The sequence below is a fragment of the Podarcis vaucheri genome, assembly GCF_965113315.1.
Source record: "Podarcis vaucheri genome assembly, chromosome: 12".
NCBI lineage: Eukaryota > Metazoa > Chordata > Lepidosauria > Squamata > Lacertidae > Podarcis > Podarcis vaucheri.
Genome location: NC_138750.1, coordinates 14,292,708 through 14,311,558, shown reverse-complemented (window position 1 = coordinate 14,311,558; position 18,851 = coordinate 14,292,708). Strand labels below are relative to the sequence as shown.

General features: G+C 43.4%; 1 protein-coding gene across 6 annotated transcripts in view; it reads right to left on the bottom strand.

Moving 5' to 3' along the window:
- Positions 1 to 7,205, bottom strand: part of MYRIP (myosin VIIA and Rab interacting protein) — a 151,771-nt gene extending 144,566 nt beyond the window's left edge. For 2 of the 6 annotated variants that reach the window (XM_082193000.1, XM_082193004.1), the window contains exon 1: positions 7,028 to 7,204. The gene's annotated coding sequence lies outside the window, so the exon portion shown is untranslated. Of the gene's footprint in view, positions 1 to 6,286; positions 6,393 to 6,975; positions 6,998 to 7,027 lie in introns of those variants that run through there. The other 4 variants (XM_082193005.1, XM_082193003.1, XM_082193001.1 and 1 more) reach the window with 4 other exon arrangements.
- Between the last annotated feature and the right edge of the window lie 11,646 nt (positions 7,206 to 18,851).

Below are 18,851 nucleotides of genomic sequence, written 5' to 3'. Positions count from 1 at the left end.
TATGGTTTAGTACTAAGGAATCAGTTCCCAGAGTGGAGAAGTAGTCTGGATTTGAAAGGCCATTTTAAAGTCCCACATGGAAAGAACAAATTCCAAGTAGTAATGAATCCCTCTGCAGATATTCAAAGGTAATATTTCTTCATGATTTGCATATTAAAGCTGGCCCTGAAATTGACTGCAACGATGCCGTTTGGAATGTGGGGTGTACAGTGATGCTCAACATCGCAGTGCCTGCATGTGCAACAAAGACCAGGCTGGCAGTAGCACAACATTAGTCTCAGTCCCATCCATTCTCTCGCTTAACTGTCTAAAAGAAAACATGCTTTAATTTAGCAGAGGGTTGAACAAGACAGTGTTCTAGCATGATCTGTTAACTGTTCAGGAGAAGTCGACAGTCAATCAAGAGTTAGATCCAGATCCAGATGAGGTTTCTGAGGACAGCACAGAGAGAGGCATGGTCAAGAACCAACCAGGCTGGAACAAGAATTTTTATAAGCTGAGATCAATGCAGAGTAGCTTTCTGGTGAAAAGGTTACCTTGGGAGGTAGCCAAGGTCTGCAATAGCAAATGAGCAGAATTTATATGTAGGAGTGCTCAGCCAGAAGCAGCTAAGGAAGGTACAGGCTTTTGTAGGCTTCTTTTTCGCCTTTCCTTTCTTTCTCTCGTTTTCTTTTCATACAAAAGTGTGAGGGACCAATGGCAAATTAGATTGGCTCCAGTCCCTCACTTCCAGTTCAAGACTGGCACATAAAGATGCGTATCCACTGTTATAAGCAGAGAGAGGGGAAGGAGAAAGCAGCAACCAAAATGCAGAAGGAAAGGGGCCAAAAATACAAACACTACCAAAACTACCTAATAATCATCCTAGGGCTGAAAGAGTTCCAGAAATCCATCTATCTTAGCTACCTGCAAGTGCAGCAAGGCTATCCATTCACTAGACCCATCCAATCTGATCAAATGCAGCAGTCCAGGATACAGAATAGCACAGGGTGAGAAAAGCTACGCTAGGGAAGCTAGCTGTAGGGCAAGTGGCCCAGATGACTGAAGAATATAGTCATGGCCTAAACTACATCACAATTTTTGAAGTGTAAAATTATTTCTATCTCACTCCCCCCCCCCATGTAAATCAAAGTAGCATATAGCAAAACTCTGTAAAATATACACAAACAATAGAACACAGTATAATCTGTTCCCTCCTGACAGCTCTGCTAGCTGCAGCCTCAAAACAGCATCCCAAAGCAGCTAAACGTGATAGTGCACGCAAATAAGGCAATAAATTTCCACTGCTAGTGCGACTAAGAAATAAATCAATTTCCCTTACTGTAAAAGAAAGACATTCACAGTTTGGGGTTGCGGGAGAGAGATCTGCCTAATTTTGGAGCCACGATTACTATTGGTAATTACGTCACTACATGGTCCATAGGCGCCAACTCTTAGGGGCTTGGGGGCTTCACGCAGCCCCCCCCCATAAATTATATGAGGGGGCCGGGGCCTCCCCAAAGCTGATGGGCATTGCCATTCAAATGGTGTACGTGCACTGTGTCATGAGATCAATTATCTGAGGCGGAGCTTATATCCCTCCCTCAAAATTCAAGTTGGCATCCCTGACCCAAACCTTAGTTACCTAATCTTATCTAGAGAAAGAGTGTCTTCCAAAAATAAAATATGGCAACAACTTGAGATCATGACCAAAGAGCTACCCAGCTACCCTTAAGCAATGCATGCAAGTCCAACCCACTCATCGCCTCATCTTTGCTTGTGGTAGGAAAAGGAAGGGGCAGCACCAAAAGGACTACAAGCAAAAATCAAAAAACCTCAAAATGATGCTCAAAATAAATAACTTTATTAGAAAATATATGCTTGTGTGATTTGGTGTGCCACATTCTTCAGAGGCAAATAAATTGTTATTCATTCAAAGCATGCTGCCTCAGACCTAAAAAGACAAGATGCCAAAATGAATTTCGAAGTATACTTCTGCATAAACTTCTCAAATTCAAGCAGCATTTTGAATATTTTGCCTTGCGGGCGCGGGGGGCTTGCAGGCCCTGGTGTCCCATAAAATGTTTGTTTGTTTTTTAAAAGCAAAACTTAACTCATATACCCAGAAAACACTCCCTGCCTGACCTTCTGGCCTACAAGTGAAACATCATCAATAGCCATAATTCTTTGCACAGATTTCTCTAAATCATTTTATTACTAGGAGTTAATTGCAGGACACAACTACAAGCTTATTTTAATTTGGTGCCAAACTGGCTTCCACTGAATCAGCTGTGCTTCATCACTGGAAAGCTGGCAAACTTATTTGTGTATTTCTTTATGGAAACACATTAAGGTAAAATGGCCTCTTGCCTTGGTAATAAGCTATATCCATTTTTAAAAGCTTTCAAGGAACTAACACAGGGCAGTAAAATATATTGAATCACTCGTCTGATCATGAGACACATACCAGCATTGTTTTGCTAGCTCTATTCATACATAATGTTTTTGTAAACCACTTTGGGTTGCTGTTGTTGTTTTTTTACAATCAAGCATTGTATATTTCTAAATAAATAAATTATATGCTCACCCCATTTCTCCAGGTGGCACAATGTTAGTGGAATGTGGTTTCTTTTGAAATGAGGCAGTTGGAGGCTTATGGAATTTTGTAATATTTTAAGATTATTTAAAATAAACAATTTGAGATTGCAAAGCATGCAGTTTAAACGCTCCAACAGCAAACACCACTGCCCCACAACAGGTATGCAGAGGAAGGCAGCTAGTACCCTAAAATATTTACACAACCTGAGCTCAGCCCTCCCTTATAGCTCTCCTAGTCTCTTACTCCATGTCTCAAAACTGCAGTTTATATATTTCTTCTTTTCGCACACTGACATAGATTACCGTATTTTTCGCCCTATAGGACGCACTGGCCCATAGGACACACCTAGATTGGGGGGGGGGAATAAAGGGGGGAATTATTTTTTTCCCCCAGGCGCAGGACTGGGGCGAGGAGAGCCTGAGCTTCCCCCTACCCCAGCCCCCAGAACGGGTCCCAGAGCGCAGCTTCGGCATCGCTCTGGGAGCTTGCGGGGCTGGGGGGATAGCTTCCTGAAGCCTGGAGAGCGAGAGGGGTCGGTGCGCACCGACCCCTCTCGCTCTCCAGGCTTCAGCGAAAGCCTGCATTCGCCCCATAGGACGCACACACATTTCCCCTTCATTTTTGGAGGGGAAAAAGTGCGTCCTATAGGGCGAAAAATACAGTACATCATCCTTAGCTGGGGTGTGGGGGAAGGTAAGCTACATATCCCCTTCTCCATTTTTTTTTTTTAAGTTCAGAACATTGCTTCTTGATGTAGGACTACTTTGCAAACTTCAAACCATTAGCTGCCATTGAGAGACATCACTTAAATGCTCACAGCTGTTGAATGTCAAATCCCAGATTCTGGCCAGGTATGGCCTTAAAGCAAAGCGACCGCTATTGGTCTGCCCAAAAAAAATCCAATAAGAAATCCAATAGGTTACATAGGTTTAAAATTATTGAATTGTTGGATTAACAGTATCAATTAATTTAATGCCACCTTGCAGCTGAAGCAGTTGGACCTTTGAGATACTGTTCTGTAGGACTTAACTCCAGCAATATCTTTCAAATAATGCATAGTCTGTTTTATTAATAAATCACAGATTTATATATATATATATATAGTGTGTGTGTGTGTGTGTGTGTGTGTGTAACACGTATACACACTTTAGTACTGTAACTGGATATTCTTCATAATAATATAATGTTTTGGTATCATGAAGTTGTCCACATCAGTTATGATAACTGTAAAAGACCAACTTTTCTATGGCTTTTACCCTTCTTCAAAATCACAAAGCTTTTCCTCTGACTCTTCTAGAATACTGTATCTAATTCTCAATTCAGTATAAAAAGCCTATCTCCAACTAGAATCTAGGCTCTGGATGCCTGCAGAACAATTGCTTTGTTGCACTAAAACTGTAATTTCTTGGAAATGCATGTGCAGAACTAATTGAGTAAAGAAAATGCTTTTGCTAATCAAGTTTGTAAACTATTTTTAAAGAATAGCAAGTAAAGAGTAAGGCTTAAAATGTGCTGTCATCAAATATAGCTGTGAAGCCAAATAGATTACTATTATGTTGCTAACATTAGCAGAACGTCCCAAAATCAAAAGAGCGTGCCATGGCTCTTTAAAGCGTAGACAAACTTTCTTCATATGGTTGACTTTCATTTCTCACATGCCAACCAAAGACTGTCTGCATCGATGCTTGTGTTTTTGGAATGTGTATGCATAATAAAAATCATATTATCCCAGAACTGCAGTGAAATTACATCAGAGTCACTTGCAGCTAACCCAGCACAAATGCTTAGGAGCAGGCTCACTTTACAAGGTAAATAAAAAAGCAACGATTTCCCATTCCTGAATATAGTAAAGCAAACCGTCAGCCAAAAGACCACTAAATAAATCAGCAAAAACAAAACCCAACAGAAACACACACGCACACGTTAAATAGGAAAGGGGTGCTGTCAGAACAATTAACAAGCTTTTGATGAAGTCACCAAGAAAGGAAGACGGGTGAAGAGTGCCTGAAACCAGCATTTAGACTGACAGTTGCTAATATGCTAAGCAGTTCTTGTTTGCAGGTACTCTTAGCATAAGATATACTTCATTAACAGTTGACCTTTACATAAACACAAAAACTCAAAACACATTGAAAAGTTTCAATCACTGCTGCTTCTGCTTGTTAAACAGAATTTCCATTGATACAGCTTGAAGGGAAAAAAACCTTTAAAGTTTGGATTAATTTCTTATCTTGTATAATATTCCACTGATTATTTTAGACCATTTTAATGAATGGTGTAATGGAGGGATGCCAAATTTAACTTGCTGTAACATTAAAGATAAAAGAAATGGACATCTATTATTTATTCATAAATTTTCTGAATGACAATGACAATTGGGTCTGAGAATACCCAAATATAATAAGAAAACATCCCATATTGGTCAATAGAAGCAGATGATATATTTGATTAAGAAGAGTACATAACAAATATCTTTGATTTCTACTAGCTACCTAATTAAGTGTAATCTGAATACCTTTGATTCTCCAAGTCTGTATTTTGACCCTTAAGGTTCTCTTTCTTCCAGTCATCAGAAAAAAATACACTTGTAGTTTACAAACTTTGAATAACCAGCATACATACTCATGTGACTGCGATTATATTTTACTTATACATCAATTGTGCTTTTTGAAGTCAAGGTTTTCCCTATGATGATTTATTTGAACAAAAATATATTGAGCGCATAACACTTTTCTTCAGCATCAGTAATGAACGCCTGTTCTGTCCTTTTTCATCTACTTCAAATCCCATAGCCTTCTTAAACATCCTTATTTGTTCATACATTGTTACGGTGTGGAAACTGCTTCCCTAGCTGCGTGTGTACAAAAGCAGGATCTTTCAACATGTTATTGTCAATGCAAGTCAAAGTCAAATCTCATTTGTAAAAATAATAATAATAATAGTAATAATAGTTTGCCAATGGGTTACAAGTAAAGGAAAAGTGCTTTGTTTCAATCCTATGCACATTTACCCACTTTAATGCAATAGAAGTTGCTTTCTACTACACATGAAGAGGGCTACAAAACTCCCCAAACGTTTCTTTAACGTTTAGATGTGCTCACAATCAGTTACGTGGGTGGCACTGTGGGTAAAACCTCAGCGCCAAGGACTTGCCGATTGCATGGTCGGCAGTTTTAATCCCCACGGAGGGGTGAGCTCCTGTCGTTCGGTCCCAGCTCCTGCCCACCTAGCAGTTCGAAAGCACCCTTAAGTGCAAGTAGATAAATAGGTACCGCTTTATAGCGGGAAGGTAAACGGCGTTTCCGTGTGCTGCTCTGGTGCCGGTTCGCCAGAGCAGCTTCGTCACGCTGGCCACGTGACCCGGAAGTGTCTCCGGACAGCGCTGGCTCCCGGCCTCTAGAGTGAGATGAGCGCACAACCCTAGAGTCTGGCCCGTACTGGCAGGGGTACCTTTACCTTTACCTTATGAATCTAATTATTTCAGGTACTTCTAGGCATGCAACCTAGAAGGGTCAATGACCCTGTTTTACTAAAGTCCAATACAATGATAGCAAAAACTACTCCTGGACTCTAAATTGTTTTTAATGGAAAATTTGTGTGTGTGTGTGTGCGCACGTTCCATAATTCTTCTCTGTTATAATTATATGTTCCTATTCAATTATCAATAAATGTTGATACCAAGGTCATATGCATAACAACAGCACTTACAGAGCAATCCTAAGCAGCAGTCATGTACAGTTGCAGAGACAGAGCCTCAGGAATACATTACTGCAAGTCCCCAGGAATCTCTCCAGTTAATGCTCCTATACTACTCACAACTGCTGTTTTACATCACAATGCACCAGGAGAGCTCACACAGCACAGCCCTCCCCCAACCCCATCCTTGGAGCAGAATATTTGCAGTGCGTACCAAAACCCTGCCTAAGGCAAGGGTTCAAGAAGTAGGAGGGACCAGATTTCATAATACAGAGTAGTGGCAGAGACAGAAAGTGACAGCAACAACCTCCAGTGGCTCTGTATACAGGGGACAAAGTTAGGAAGCCAGAGGTGGGAGTTTGGCACCACTCACTTTTAGCAAGCCTAACAATAACAGCAGCAAAAACCCTGAGAGGAGCAACTGTCAGGAAACTCCCAATAATAATAATAATAATTTTACCCCACCCATCTGGCTGGGTTTCCCCAGCCACTCTGGGCGGCTTACAGCACATAAAAAATTGTAAAACATTAGACATTAAAAATTTCCCGATACAGGGTTGCCTTCAGATGTCTTCTAAAAGTCAGATAGTTGTTTATTTCCTTGACAACTGATGGGAGGGCATTTCACAGGGTGGGCACCACTACTGAGAAGGCCCTCTGCCTCAAACTCACACTGCAAATGACACAGGGCAGTTCCCTACCACTCGGCCACAGAAAACAGATACATCACAGGGCATTCGCCTCTTCTCTTACCCACAATCTGCACACCACGTCATCTATACCAGGAGCACCGAACAGCAGGAGAAGCCCTTGCCAGGGGGAGCAACTCAGATCTTACATTCAGGAAGTATACAGCCCCCACACTAGGAAAGGTGGGACTGTACACCTTTCCACTTAAACCAACCAGGAAGGGCACTACAGGGTCTGTAGGCTGCTCCCTACATGAGCCAACCGGTGCTTTATTATAACATCGCACCTCATGGTTCTACCCTCACCACACCATGCCAGATGACTGCCTCATGTACCCTGACATTAGCTCCCATCCCACTTGTGGACCCTGAAAAGTCAGTCTTGCCTCGGGAGTTCCATCCCAATGGGGTCAGCTGGAGCCAGGTCCCAGAAACAACAGCAAAACAAATCATATGGCAGTGTGAAATATTTTATTGAATATCTTCTGGGATGGAGGAGACCCCGAAAGGAAATGACACACATCTGGGGTTGCCAACCAGTCACTCCAGTAGGTGCTTTGCAGGGTGGGAGGTGTAGCGTCCTGTATGACACCAGCTCCACATCAAAAATGCCTTCATGTGTTGTATAACTACCATGGAGCTTGCCAGGGCACAGTAGCCTGCCTACAGGGAGCAGGAGAAGGAGTAGGAAGTATCCTGGCCAATAGTGCTGGTCAATGGTTGTGCCTCATGATATGCATAGAGTTAGTTGCAAGGTGGTTCCCCTACTTGTGGCAAAGGGAGACACTGTGAAAGAATGACATGCGCTACGGCTTAAATCTGTGCCACCCCAACTCTCCCATGACACTGTTCATTTTAGGCATTCTGCCAGCGTATTTGTAGTGTTGTGTCAGTGTAGCCACCACAGTGATGCCATCTCCCTCATTCCACCAGTTCCTGACAAACCCTGTAGCCCCTCAACAGGCAGAAGTCATGGACAGAACTGTGGCCCTAGTATGAAATAATCAGACAAGTCACTTCCTGGCAGTTAATAGAAGCAGATATCTTCCTGGGTGCAAAAACCAAAATTTCTTCCCAATATCTGGAAGAGCATTTTCAAAGGAAGAGTAGGGATGGGAAGCCTGACCAACACAAGACCGGTTATGCATCTTTAAGCCTTGCAATGCTAGTTAAAGATAAGCACATAATTAATGGACTTAAAGGGGCTCAGCTTTGACCTTGCACCCCTATTTCTGTAGAAACCAAGAGTTCTTGGCTCCAACAGCCAATTTGGAAAAGGAAAATATGTAAGCTTTTTAATGCACATGCAGCATATTCATCAATATAATTCCCTTAGGCATGGTTGTATTCCCTAGGATATACTTAACAGCACAGCCACATTTTAAAGCATTTTGCTTCATTTTTTGTTCCAATTTGGTTACATTAATTTAAAAATACAGCTCAGCACAACATCACTGATCATTTTAATTAATTTGCTTAAGACAAGTTAACTTTGACCAGATGGCATTTTCTTGCATAATTGCAATGTGCTGTCCTCACGTTAATGTTATAGTAACACATGCTCTTTCCTGTGATTTTGAAAGGTGCTGCTGTATATACTAGCAGAAACAATGCAGTCACAATATTGCATGTATAATATTGTGCACTACGGTTTCCAAAATCTATTGGAAGCTACTGCAGAGCAAAACATTGTGTTGCGTTCTAATAAGAAATAATAGGAGCAATTATTTGTGATCAGATAATGATGTTTTAATAAATCTGCCAAGTTATTTGAGCAGCTGGCCACCAATCCAAACTAAATAAATCTGATTAGTGTTTTAATGTAAATAAATGAAATGAGCAGAAAGGGACAATGGCTTCAAGCAAGTTGACACTGCTCGGGGCTTTTTTCATAATATTTTTAAAAAATAAAAATAAAAAGATGAATTCGGGTATGATGGAACTGTGATTTCCAGACTGTTACAAATTCACCTTTTTAATGACGTCAAACACAGACATAAAACCAACTTTTACTACGCCCTCAAGAGAAGTTTGGCACAGAGCAAGTAACACACACCCATATACACAGACACCTTTGGTTGATTCAGCAGCGTAGAAGAAAGGCCATCACAAATTATTTTTCAAACAAACCCCAAACCCGGATACAGTAGCTAGCAACACAATAACTTATTCAAAACAGTGTACCAACATATTGGCTTCTAGGCTAGCAGAGAGGGATCAGCTGAAGGGTACAAGCCTAGAGAGCAATCCCTGTTGATCTCTATGGGACTTACTTCCCACTAAACATGCATAGCTTGGGGCTTCACATCATTCAAAGCAATAGCAGCCTTTCCCCTTTCGTTCATCCTCCCTGCTTGCTCCATCTTCCTCTGCCTGCCCCCTTTCCTTTAACACGATCTCTTCACTTAATGCCAAGCCAGTTGTGTGCCATTCGGCCCCTAGCGTTGGAATTACCTGCAAAGGCAGTTAAGGAGCAGCACAAACGCCACACTGGAGCCCAAACTCCGGCAGCCAAGGGGGAAAGAGAGAGAGAGCTGATCTTCAAGAATATATATATATCCCAAGGAATCCCAGCCCTCTTTTCCCTCTAAGCCACCCTGGCGCTGTCCTAACGTCAAAGTCAGCCGGGATCTGCCTTCCCCGCATGACCCAGCTGGGAAATTGTGGGCATATTAGCAGCGTGTGTCCAAGCGAGCAATCGCCTCGAGAGCAGCAGCACCAGACACATTCTCCCTTCCCCTGCAGCAGCAGCAGCAGCAGCAGGCACTGCGATAAAGGAAACCAGCAAAAAAAAGAGAGGTGGACAATTATCAGTCCTCGCAGAACGCCAGAGAGAGAGAGAGATGCACCAAAATGGAAGCTGGCGGGCAACTTCCCCCATGGATTCTGCCTACCCACCGACCCCCACCCCCAACTCGGGCAGGAGTCCCCCCCCCCAAAAAAAACACGTCCCCAGAGCCAAAGGCGGGTCCACAAGTCCTTCAAACCGCGTCTCCCCCCCCCATTACACCCCCCAACCCCACCCCGCATGCATAGGTTGTCACGGTGCGGGACACCTTGAGGCGCCGGTTCTTTTTCGCGCCCAGAAGGAGAAGGAAGGAAGGCAGGAAAGAAGCCCACCTTCAGGCGCGCGCCGAGCGGCTCCCCGATATCCCGGACCCGCAGAGGCGTCGGCGGCGTGTCCAGCTACGAGGCGCGAGTCTCCCGGGCGCGAGGCGGGCGTCCCATGAGGAGACCGGTCCGGCGAGAAAGAGAGCGGCGGCGCTGCTGCTTCCTCGGCGCTGCTACCCCGGCGGCTGTCACGGGAGAGTGACGGCTTCCCACCTTCTCCCGACAGGGGCTCCTCCTCCTCCTCAGAGAGCGCGGACGGGGCGGCCGCGGCGGAGCCAAAGCGTCGGGTCGTAACGGCGGCGGCAGCGACGGCAACGACCCCGGCCAAGCCGTTCCCGCCCTCGTCGCCCTCTCCGGGCGGCTGCGCTGCCTCCCGCCGCCGACACCTGGCCGGGACGCCCGGCGGCCAATCAGAGGGAAGCGGCGGCCCCTGAGGGAGGAGGAGGAGGAGGAGAGGCTGAGGCGGGCGGTTGAGGGAACGCGCGCGCGCGCGCCGCGGCCGCGCTTTCCGGATCTCGCCAACGAAGCTGTTCTTGCCTCTCGGTTGGGGTGGGGTGGGAGGCGCGCGCACCGCTTCCCTCGTTTGCGCGCGCGGCGAATGCCCGGCCGTGGCGCGCGCCCACGTTGCAGCAGTTGAGGGGAGTTTTCGTCAAAGGAGCGGCGGGAAGGGAGGCAGCTGCTGCCCCTCAGGAGAAAGCAGCAGCCAGGGAGGGGCTTTTAAGTTAAAGCACAAGGCGGACACCCCCCCCCAAAAAAAAATATTATTGGAATGTAGGGATGTTATAACATAGAGGAGAGGGCTCTTGAGCATGGGCAGAGTGCACTGGGGGGCCGCAGGGAGCACACAGCTCCCATGCGGGTTCAGGGAAAATGTTTCCAATTAAGTTTCTACCTTTTTCACATACACGATCCAAGCACAATTTCGATTTTTCTCTTATTCTTGTCGACTTGCCTCCCCGTTTTCCATGGAGTCGTTGTTTCTCCCCTTCTGCCCCACCCTATCTTCTTCTACCTATTACAGTGGTGCCCCGCAAGACGAATGCCTCGCAAGACGGAAAACTCGCTAGACGAAAGAGTTTTCCGTTTTGGAGGTGCTTCGCAAAACGAATTTCCTATGGGCTTGCTTCGCAAGATGAAAATGTCTTGCGAGTTCCTGCTGGTTTTTTTCCCTCCCCCCCCCTTCTAAGCCGCTAAGCCGCTTATCAGCTGATCCGATCAGCAGATAAGCCGCTAATAGCACTAATCCGCTAACCCTTCAATGGGCTTGCTTCGCAAGACGAAAAAACCGCTAGACGAAGAGAATCACAGAACGGATTCTTTTCGTCTTGCAAGGCACCACTGTAAATCATAACCCCAATATTATAATCTAATTACTTCTGTTTCTCGTAGCTCAAATCGTGCGTGTGAGTTTGTCATACCTTAATATTTATTTAAGTAGTCCGAAAAAGGCACCTCACCCTTAGTTTCTCTTGAGTTTGCTGTTATTTTTGCCCGTTCTGCTAGGAAAAGGGGTTTCCTTGGCAAAGGCGCTCGTCTGCATGCAGGCCTCTGCCACGGCATCTTTCCCTTTCTGAGATGATACACGGAAAGAGGTGGCTTGTCAGTTTATTGCATTGTTTATTATTTTCCCCACAGCTCAAGTGCGTTTTATAGTCCAGCATTAAGAACAGGTATTTTTAAAAACGCCAAAACAAATGCCATATAGTAATAGCATTAGTAAAACCAGTGTGTTCCTCATAGGAAAAGGAGAGAGGCGGGAAGTGGTGGTTGATTTTTGTATTTTAGAACTCAAAGGGCTTATGTTTATCATTCCAGCAGCATCATTTCTGCATCTTCAACCTTCAGTGTTTGCGAAATATACTGCAGACTGTGGAGAAGTTAGTATTCAGCAGAGCTGGCTAGGGGCAGACTCCTAGCACCAGAGTTGGCAAAGGAGACACTTTGCAAAGAAGGGGAAGGTGGCGCCTGCAACATTTATTCTTGAAAGGCGTAGAATCGAATTGTGGATTTCTAAGAAGAAGGGCATGGATCGTGTGCTGTAAAGTTTGTTTTATTCTCAGCTGAAGACAAGATGAAACTGCAGCGGCCCAAAATAAGAGAGTCTGGCACTATATTTTGCCAGGGGCCAATGGCTGGATGGACTGCTTATGATTTGTTTATAAAGCACATCACAGCTTTTGTGTAGCTTTCATACCAAAATATGGAGGGAAGAGAGAGCGAGGAAGAAAGCAGTTGCCTAAGCTGTAAAATGAATCTGTAGTGAGTGAGGTCCCAGCTAATGAGAACTGGCAACTTAAGTTGACAAATTATGCACAACTTGCAGATTTAACGTACAGAATCAGAGAGCAAGAAGAACGTACGTTTAAAGAAGATCGGAAAATCTTTATTGAATATATGAATAATAATAATAATAATAATAATAATAATAATAATAATAATAATAATAATAATAAATTTTATTTATATCCCGCCCTCCCCAGCCGAAGCCGGGCTCAGGGCGGCTAACAACAATCAAAATAGTTCAACATTCTAAAACATTCATTATAAAATTAATTAAATCAAATTAAAATCAAATTAATGGCAACCATCAAGCAAAATTTTGTGCAGATTGCCAGAGGAGGGGGTCAGGCTGCGCCCTGACAAAAGGCCTGGTGGAACAGCTCTGTCTTGCAGGCCCTGCGGAAGGATGTCAGGTCCTGCAGGGCCCTAGTCTCTTGTGACAGAGCGTTCCACCAGTTTGGAGCCGCGGCCGAGAAGGCCCTGGCTCTAGTTGAGGCCAGCCTAACCTCTCTGAGGCCTGGGATCTTTAGGGTGTTTTTATTTGCAGACCGTAGATATGGAAAATAACTCTGTACGGCTGAAAATGCTGGCAGCATTAAGATAAATTCAACAGAGTAAATAATTTTTGATGGATGTAATAGCGGAAAACTGATTGGAATGGTTATTGTAAAATATGCAGGGATGTAAGAATTGCAAAATGAACCATGGAAAGAGAAGGAGGGAAGTCACTGGATGTTTTAAAGTTTGTAAAATGTTTATTTGAAATTGTGAAATAGAAAATGTAATAGAAATTATTATTTTTAAATGAATCTGTAGAAGTGGGTCTAGAATACTCAGCTCTCAGATTAACAATACAACCATAGAATCATAAGTGTGGGAATCACATGCTATGCTCTCTAGGGTTTCCCCGTGTTTTTCTCTTCCCATTGTATTGTGTTTCCCCCATCTCCTTTTTATTATTATAATAAAACTCCTTTTAAAAAATCCTGTAGAATCACTTTTAATAATTGGTTCTTGAGTTTAATTCCCCCCCCCTTCTCTCCCTGTCCCATTTTCCTCGTGTGTTGTGGTTTTTTAGATTGTAAGCCTGCGGGCAGGGACTGTTTTGTTCTAAGTGTATGTAGGCCACCACACTTGGAGCATTTTTGGCTGAAGGGTGGGCTACCAAATACTCTAAAGTATTTATTATAATTTAATACTTTTAGAGTTGAGATGATCCCTAGAGCTAGTCCAGCTCCCTGTTCAGTGCAGGAATCTTGCAACTACAGCAGGAGGTTTAGCTGAGTGCTTCAGCGTTCCCTGAATTGCTAGAATAACTGTATCCTTGCAAAAAACTAAATCCATCACTATTGTTTCTAAAGGTTTATGGGAAGCCTGTAAAGCAGATCACATTAGGGAAGAGTGGAACAGGGAGTTAGAATGTACTAATCAACCTTAAAAAATGGGAAGTGGTTGTAGGATCCATATGAAACGTTTTTCTAGATTTAAAATTTGTTGAGCAAAAATTGTTGCTTTGGGTATGTTGGACTCCACATCTCTTTATGATGGCATTGTTTAATTTAGATAGATTCTGGAGATGTAATGCTGGAAGTGGCTCATTGAGGCACATGATGTGGGTTTTCCAGTGATATCGCCTTTTGTTGCCCATATTAATTTTGTATTGGCAAAAACCTTGATATTTGTGGCTGTCCATGTACTTTTGAATTATATCCCTGCCATATGACGATTAAAAACAGGGCAACAAAAATGGACTTTAGGAGCCTTAATGGTTGCTAAGATACATATACACTTTGAGCCTGGAAGCATAAATATTCACCCTCTATTGTGCAATGAAGACAATGCCCTTGCTACATTAGAACATACTTTTATAAACATTGATTTTGTTTAGATATCTATTCGGACATTTGAATGGCACATATTCATTTGTATGTGTACATTAAGATGGATATGGTGATGTTCATTGTACAGTTAATGCGAGCTAAGGGGGAGTTCTTTTCCCTCTTCTCTTTTCTTTTTCTTTATAAATGTGCAATAAAAACAATTTTGAAAAATTGAAAAATTCTGAAGAAAAAAAAAAGAACAAGTCTGTTCCATCTTCTGCATGACAGCTTTCAAATATTTTAAGAGCGTTATCATGTCTCCCCTTATTCTTTCGTTCTTTCGTTCTCCAGGCTAAACACATCCAGCTCTTTCAACTGCTCCTCATAGGACATCGTTTCGAATACAGTCCTATACACACTTAACCTAGAAGTTTGCCCCACTGAGTTCAGTAGGAGCATATGTAGGAATGTAATTCCCAAGTTCCCTTCTGTGTGCATTGGACTCACGCTGGTTTTCTTGCTATCACTGTAAAGTGGGAGACAACCTTCAACACCCTTCTTCTGCAGGCTAGATTTACTATTATGCTGTGTTGTAGATTCTAGCCAAACTTGAGAGACTGCTGTGGGGAAAATATTTTGTGGAGATTGCAGTATTCCTGGGGTTGTTGTTGTGTTTTTTTAATGTAGGTCATCCTTCTGCATTCGCATCTGCTCAAGTGGCAAGTCTCAGACATAAAAATATAATTGCTGGTAGCCGGGTTAGTCTGAAGATGTGTTGTTTGTTTGCTGTTTCAAATTTCAGTTGAGCAGTTGTCAGGAACAGTAGCTCACAGATTGCCTCTAGGCCTCCAAACAGCTTTATCTGGCCCCTTAGTGGACCATATCAAATTTAATCAAGTTATGACACACAAATAGAATGCCAACAGTTACAATTCAATTCCTTCAGGATCCTAAGAAAAGCTCCTTCATGTTGTGTGTGTTCATATGCAGATGTCTTTAAACTTAGAATCATAGAATTGTAGAGTTCAAAGGGACCCTGGGGGTCATCTAGTCTAACCCCCTGCAATGCAGGAATATTTTGCCCAATGTGGGGCTCAAACCCACAACCCAGAAAGTAAGAAGTCTCATTCTCTACCAACTGAGCAACTCAATAAGTTCATGGAAGCAGTTAAAAGCCAAAGTTTCCATTTTCTTTCTTCAACTGATTGAAAGCTCCATTGTGTCTTTGGATAATGAGTCCTCGCTGGACAGATAGTACCTAATTAGGTAACAAGCAGAAGGCGAAGATCCATATTTTGTGCTGTGGAGCTCTTGCATCTGAATGCTTTCCACAGCAAGCTGGAGTTACGACTGAGGTTTGCACTCCTGCCCTAATATCTCAAAGCTCTCTTCTCCTTTATTATGTTTACCGTACTTTGCATTATGAGCAAGCAGGGAGAACAGAAACAAGACAAAGCAAATGGCAGATTTATGAGAAAGTCAAGTGCTTGACAGAAGGAAAAGGACAGAATCAGGAGGAGAACATATCTCCTTAGGACAGGACGTTCTGTAATATTTCTCAGCAGAAGACCTGGAAAAAAGAAAATCTTGATAGGCTTTCTTATTTGTTGCAACCTCTGGCCGGCGGTAAAAATTCTATTCATCATGAAATCAAGAAGATCTGTCCTATTATTAAATTTGTCATGAATTGTCTACTTCATAATCTGACCATTTTTCAGAAACATCTGATGGGGAAAACATGACTGAGTGTGATGAAGTTACAAAGGTCCCAATGTTTGCAACCATTTTTCTTTAAAGCAAAAGCATACTGTAGTGTATTTTAAATGTTGAATAATCTACTGGAAAATTGTGCCATGAATACTAGATATAAAAAGAGAAATGAAAGACCAAGGAAAAAATTGGGTTGGCGTAAGTCTGCAGCAGTGTCCGGGTGGAAGTTGGTCAAATGTCCATGAAAATCCCTCGGACTGGGAGGGGGGAGTTGCATCTGTCGGCCACAAATATTTCTAGAAAAGAAAATCCTAGCCAAGAGGTTAAAGATGTTGAAGTTTCTATTTTAAAATCTCACAGCTACATGTTTTCCATGGCATTTGGACCAATCATATGTTATGACCTATACTTATGTTTCATTTGCTGTAACAAACAGCCCGGCCATAACTCTCCCATAGTGATAAAATGAACAGTATTCTCTGGAGCTTCATTGTAGTAATTGCAAAAGAACCCAAGATATTGATTTATGAAGAAAGCATGCTACCTTCAACCCGAAGCATTCTATTTTCATTCCTCAATATTGGCTATATTTCCCAAATAGCAACTGCCATCAGATCGCCTTTATTAAAAACTAGCAAAATGCCCATCAGAATGATATGTGGAGAGGAAAGTACTTTGTGCTTTCTCCTTCCTGCCCTCAGTCAGTCATAGAGGTGACTGTTGGAAGAGGGAAGTTTTTAATGTTTGATGCTGTATTTTTTTAATATTCGGTTGGAAGCCGCCCAGTGTAGTTGGGGAAAGCCAGCCAGATGGGCTGGGTATAAATAAATTATTATTATTATTATTATTAGGCCTGGTGAGCAATGTATTTTGTTCCATGACAGCAGCAGAGGCCTAGGAGAGCCTAATGGGCCACTCCCCGTAAGCTGACAAGGTGGCTGCTAGGATTATGGACCCATTAGCATTTTCTTTCTGAAACTAGAACTTAGAGCCACTAATCTTACACTATTCCTTAAAGATCCCCAAGGTCATATTATTAATGGCACAGGATGCTTCAGAGCCTGTAAGTATGTCGTGGAACGGTCATGTTCCATGAATACGAATTGCCATTCAGGAAAGGAAAGTTAGGATCCAACTCAAAGCCATTAAAATTTATCCAAAATTTCAACCTAATTCTAAAATCCACTGCTTCTTGTTTCATTAGGCAGGAAAGACCATTCTTCTTCTTCTTGACCTCATTTCAAGTATATGATAAATCCCATAACTTTCCTCTCCTTTGGCCTAACTGGACCTATCTTATCAAAATAAATTGCCTCCCAGTGGACTTAGCATCCTCACAATTCTTCCCCAGTTTGTCCATGTGGTGACCTGCAGATTCATCTTGAAAGGAGAACATTAGCAATATTGTTCGCTCATAATATATGATCAACCATTGGGAGTGGGAGTTCTTCAAGCTGATCTTTGATCACCCAAGGAGTGCTATTATGTGTATTTCTAAAACGGGTTTGTAACAAATGGTAATACCAATCGGCATCACTGTGTTGTAAACAACAAAGGTCAAAACTAATTTGCTGCATCACTAGGCACATAGTAATACAACAGCCGTGCCTATAAATATTTAAAGGGCTTAAAATATTTAATGTGCAGTCCTAAAAATACAGACGCTATTTACAGACTTATTATGCACTTGAGGCCTAGAGTCAAATTTCCACTTAATTCAGTTTTTCTGTAAATAGCTGCTTCTGGTCACTATGTGGACTAGGATGGTAAATCACATGATGGATAGATGGATGTGATTCTTCAGTAGCATTCATCTTCCTGACACCATGCAGAATCAGGCCAAGGATGAATCCAGCATCCTGCCTACAGTGGGGTGCAGACGATGGAAAGCCCAAAAACTTCTAGGAAGTCTGCAATTTGGGCACAATAGCCAACACCCTCCCCAGTTGCTTGTCCCCTCCAGGACCTGGTGCCGCCATTGTGTGAATTCCAATCCTCACAAGGTGTAAAGCTCCCCAGACAGAGGTGTTGTTCTTGGTAACTCCCTTTGTAGTTAGGCCATTTCTTGACTCTGCAACTTACTTTGCCTCTTGGTTCTGCCTTTTCTCTTTGACTACAGTTGAACTTTGGGCTGCACCTCTGCACAAGCCTCCAACAAGCTTCAGAAGATGTGGACAACAAGCCAGCCAGGCCACCCACCCACCCAGGGATCAAGAAATGAAAAAGGAACTGAAAGAGAGCAAAGAAAAACACTTGCTCTACAAGTAGGTGGCTTTAAACAAGGAAATTGCTCTTGGACTGCAGCCAAGGACCAAGGCTGTCAAGCCTGTTATGCAAAAGTGGGGAGGAAGGTGTTTGTTCTGGGTTTCCACAAGAGACATAAAAACGACACCTCTGAAAAGCTGAGGAAGAGAGTGTGCACTTGTCAGAGCTGCCCGAGGTCCCAGCTCACAAAGGACCAACGCCAGTCCGTTATTATATACAAAAGTCTTTATTGAAGTTCAGTTCTGCTTTCACAGCCGCAGCGCGCAGCTCTACGTCTTAGACTCTAGACCGCTGAAGCTCCGTCTGAGTCTCCTCCCCCGATACACCAGTTTAAGACCCTAGCCTTGCTCCACCTCTTCCTTTGTTCTTTCCTCCGCTGGGTCCGCCTGTCAGCTGGGGTTTCTCCCTTCCTAGACTCTTCTGACGCTGAATTCCCTGAGTCTTCCCCCTGCCTCCGGCGGGCTTTAGGACCTGGTTCCCGATCCGGGCTGCCTGCTGTCTCGCGCGCCTGTACATTTGAACTTGGCGCGCGCGCCCAGCCGGTAACCTTCCTCCTGACCGTTTCATTGCTCCTGTCACTGCTTCCCCCTTCGGGGGGGCTAGCTGGACCTGACACCTGGGCCTCTTCCCCCCCACTCTGCTCTGGTGGGGAAGCTGGTCCTGATTTCCAGCTGCTGCTTTGGGAGTCCCTGCTGGCCCCCT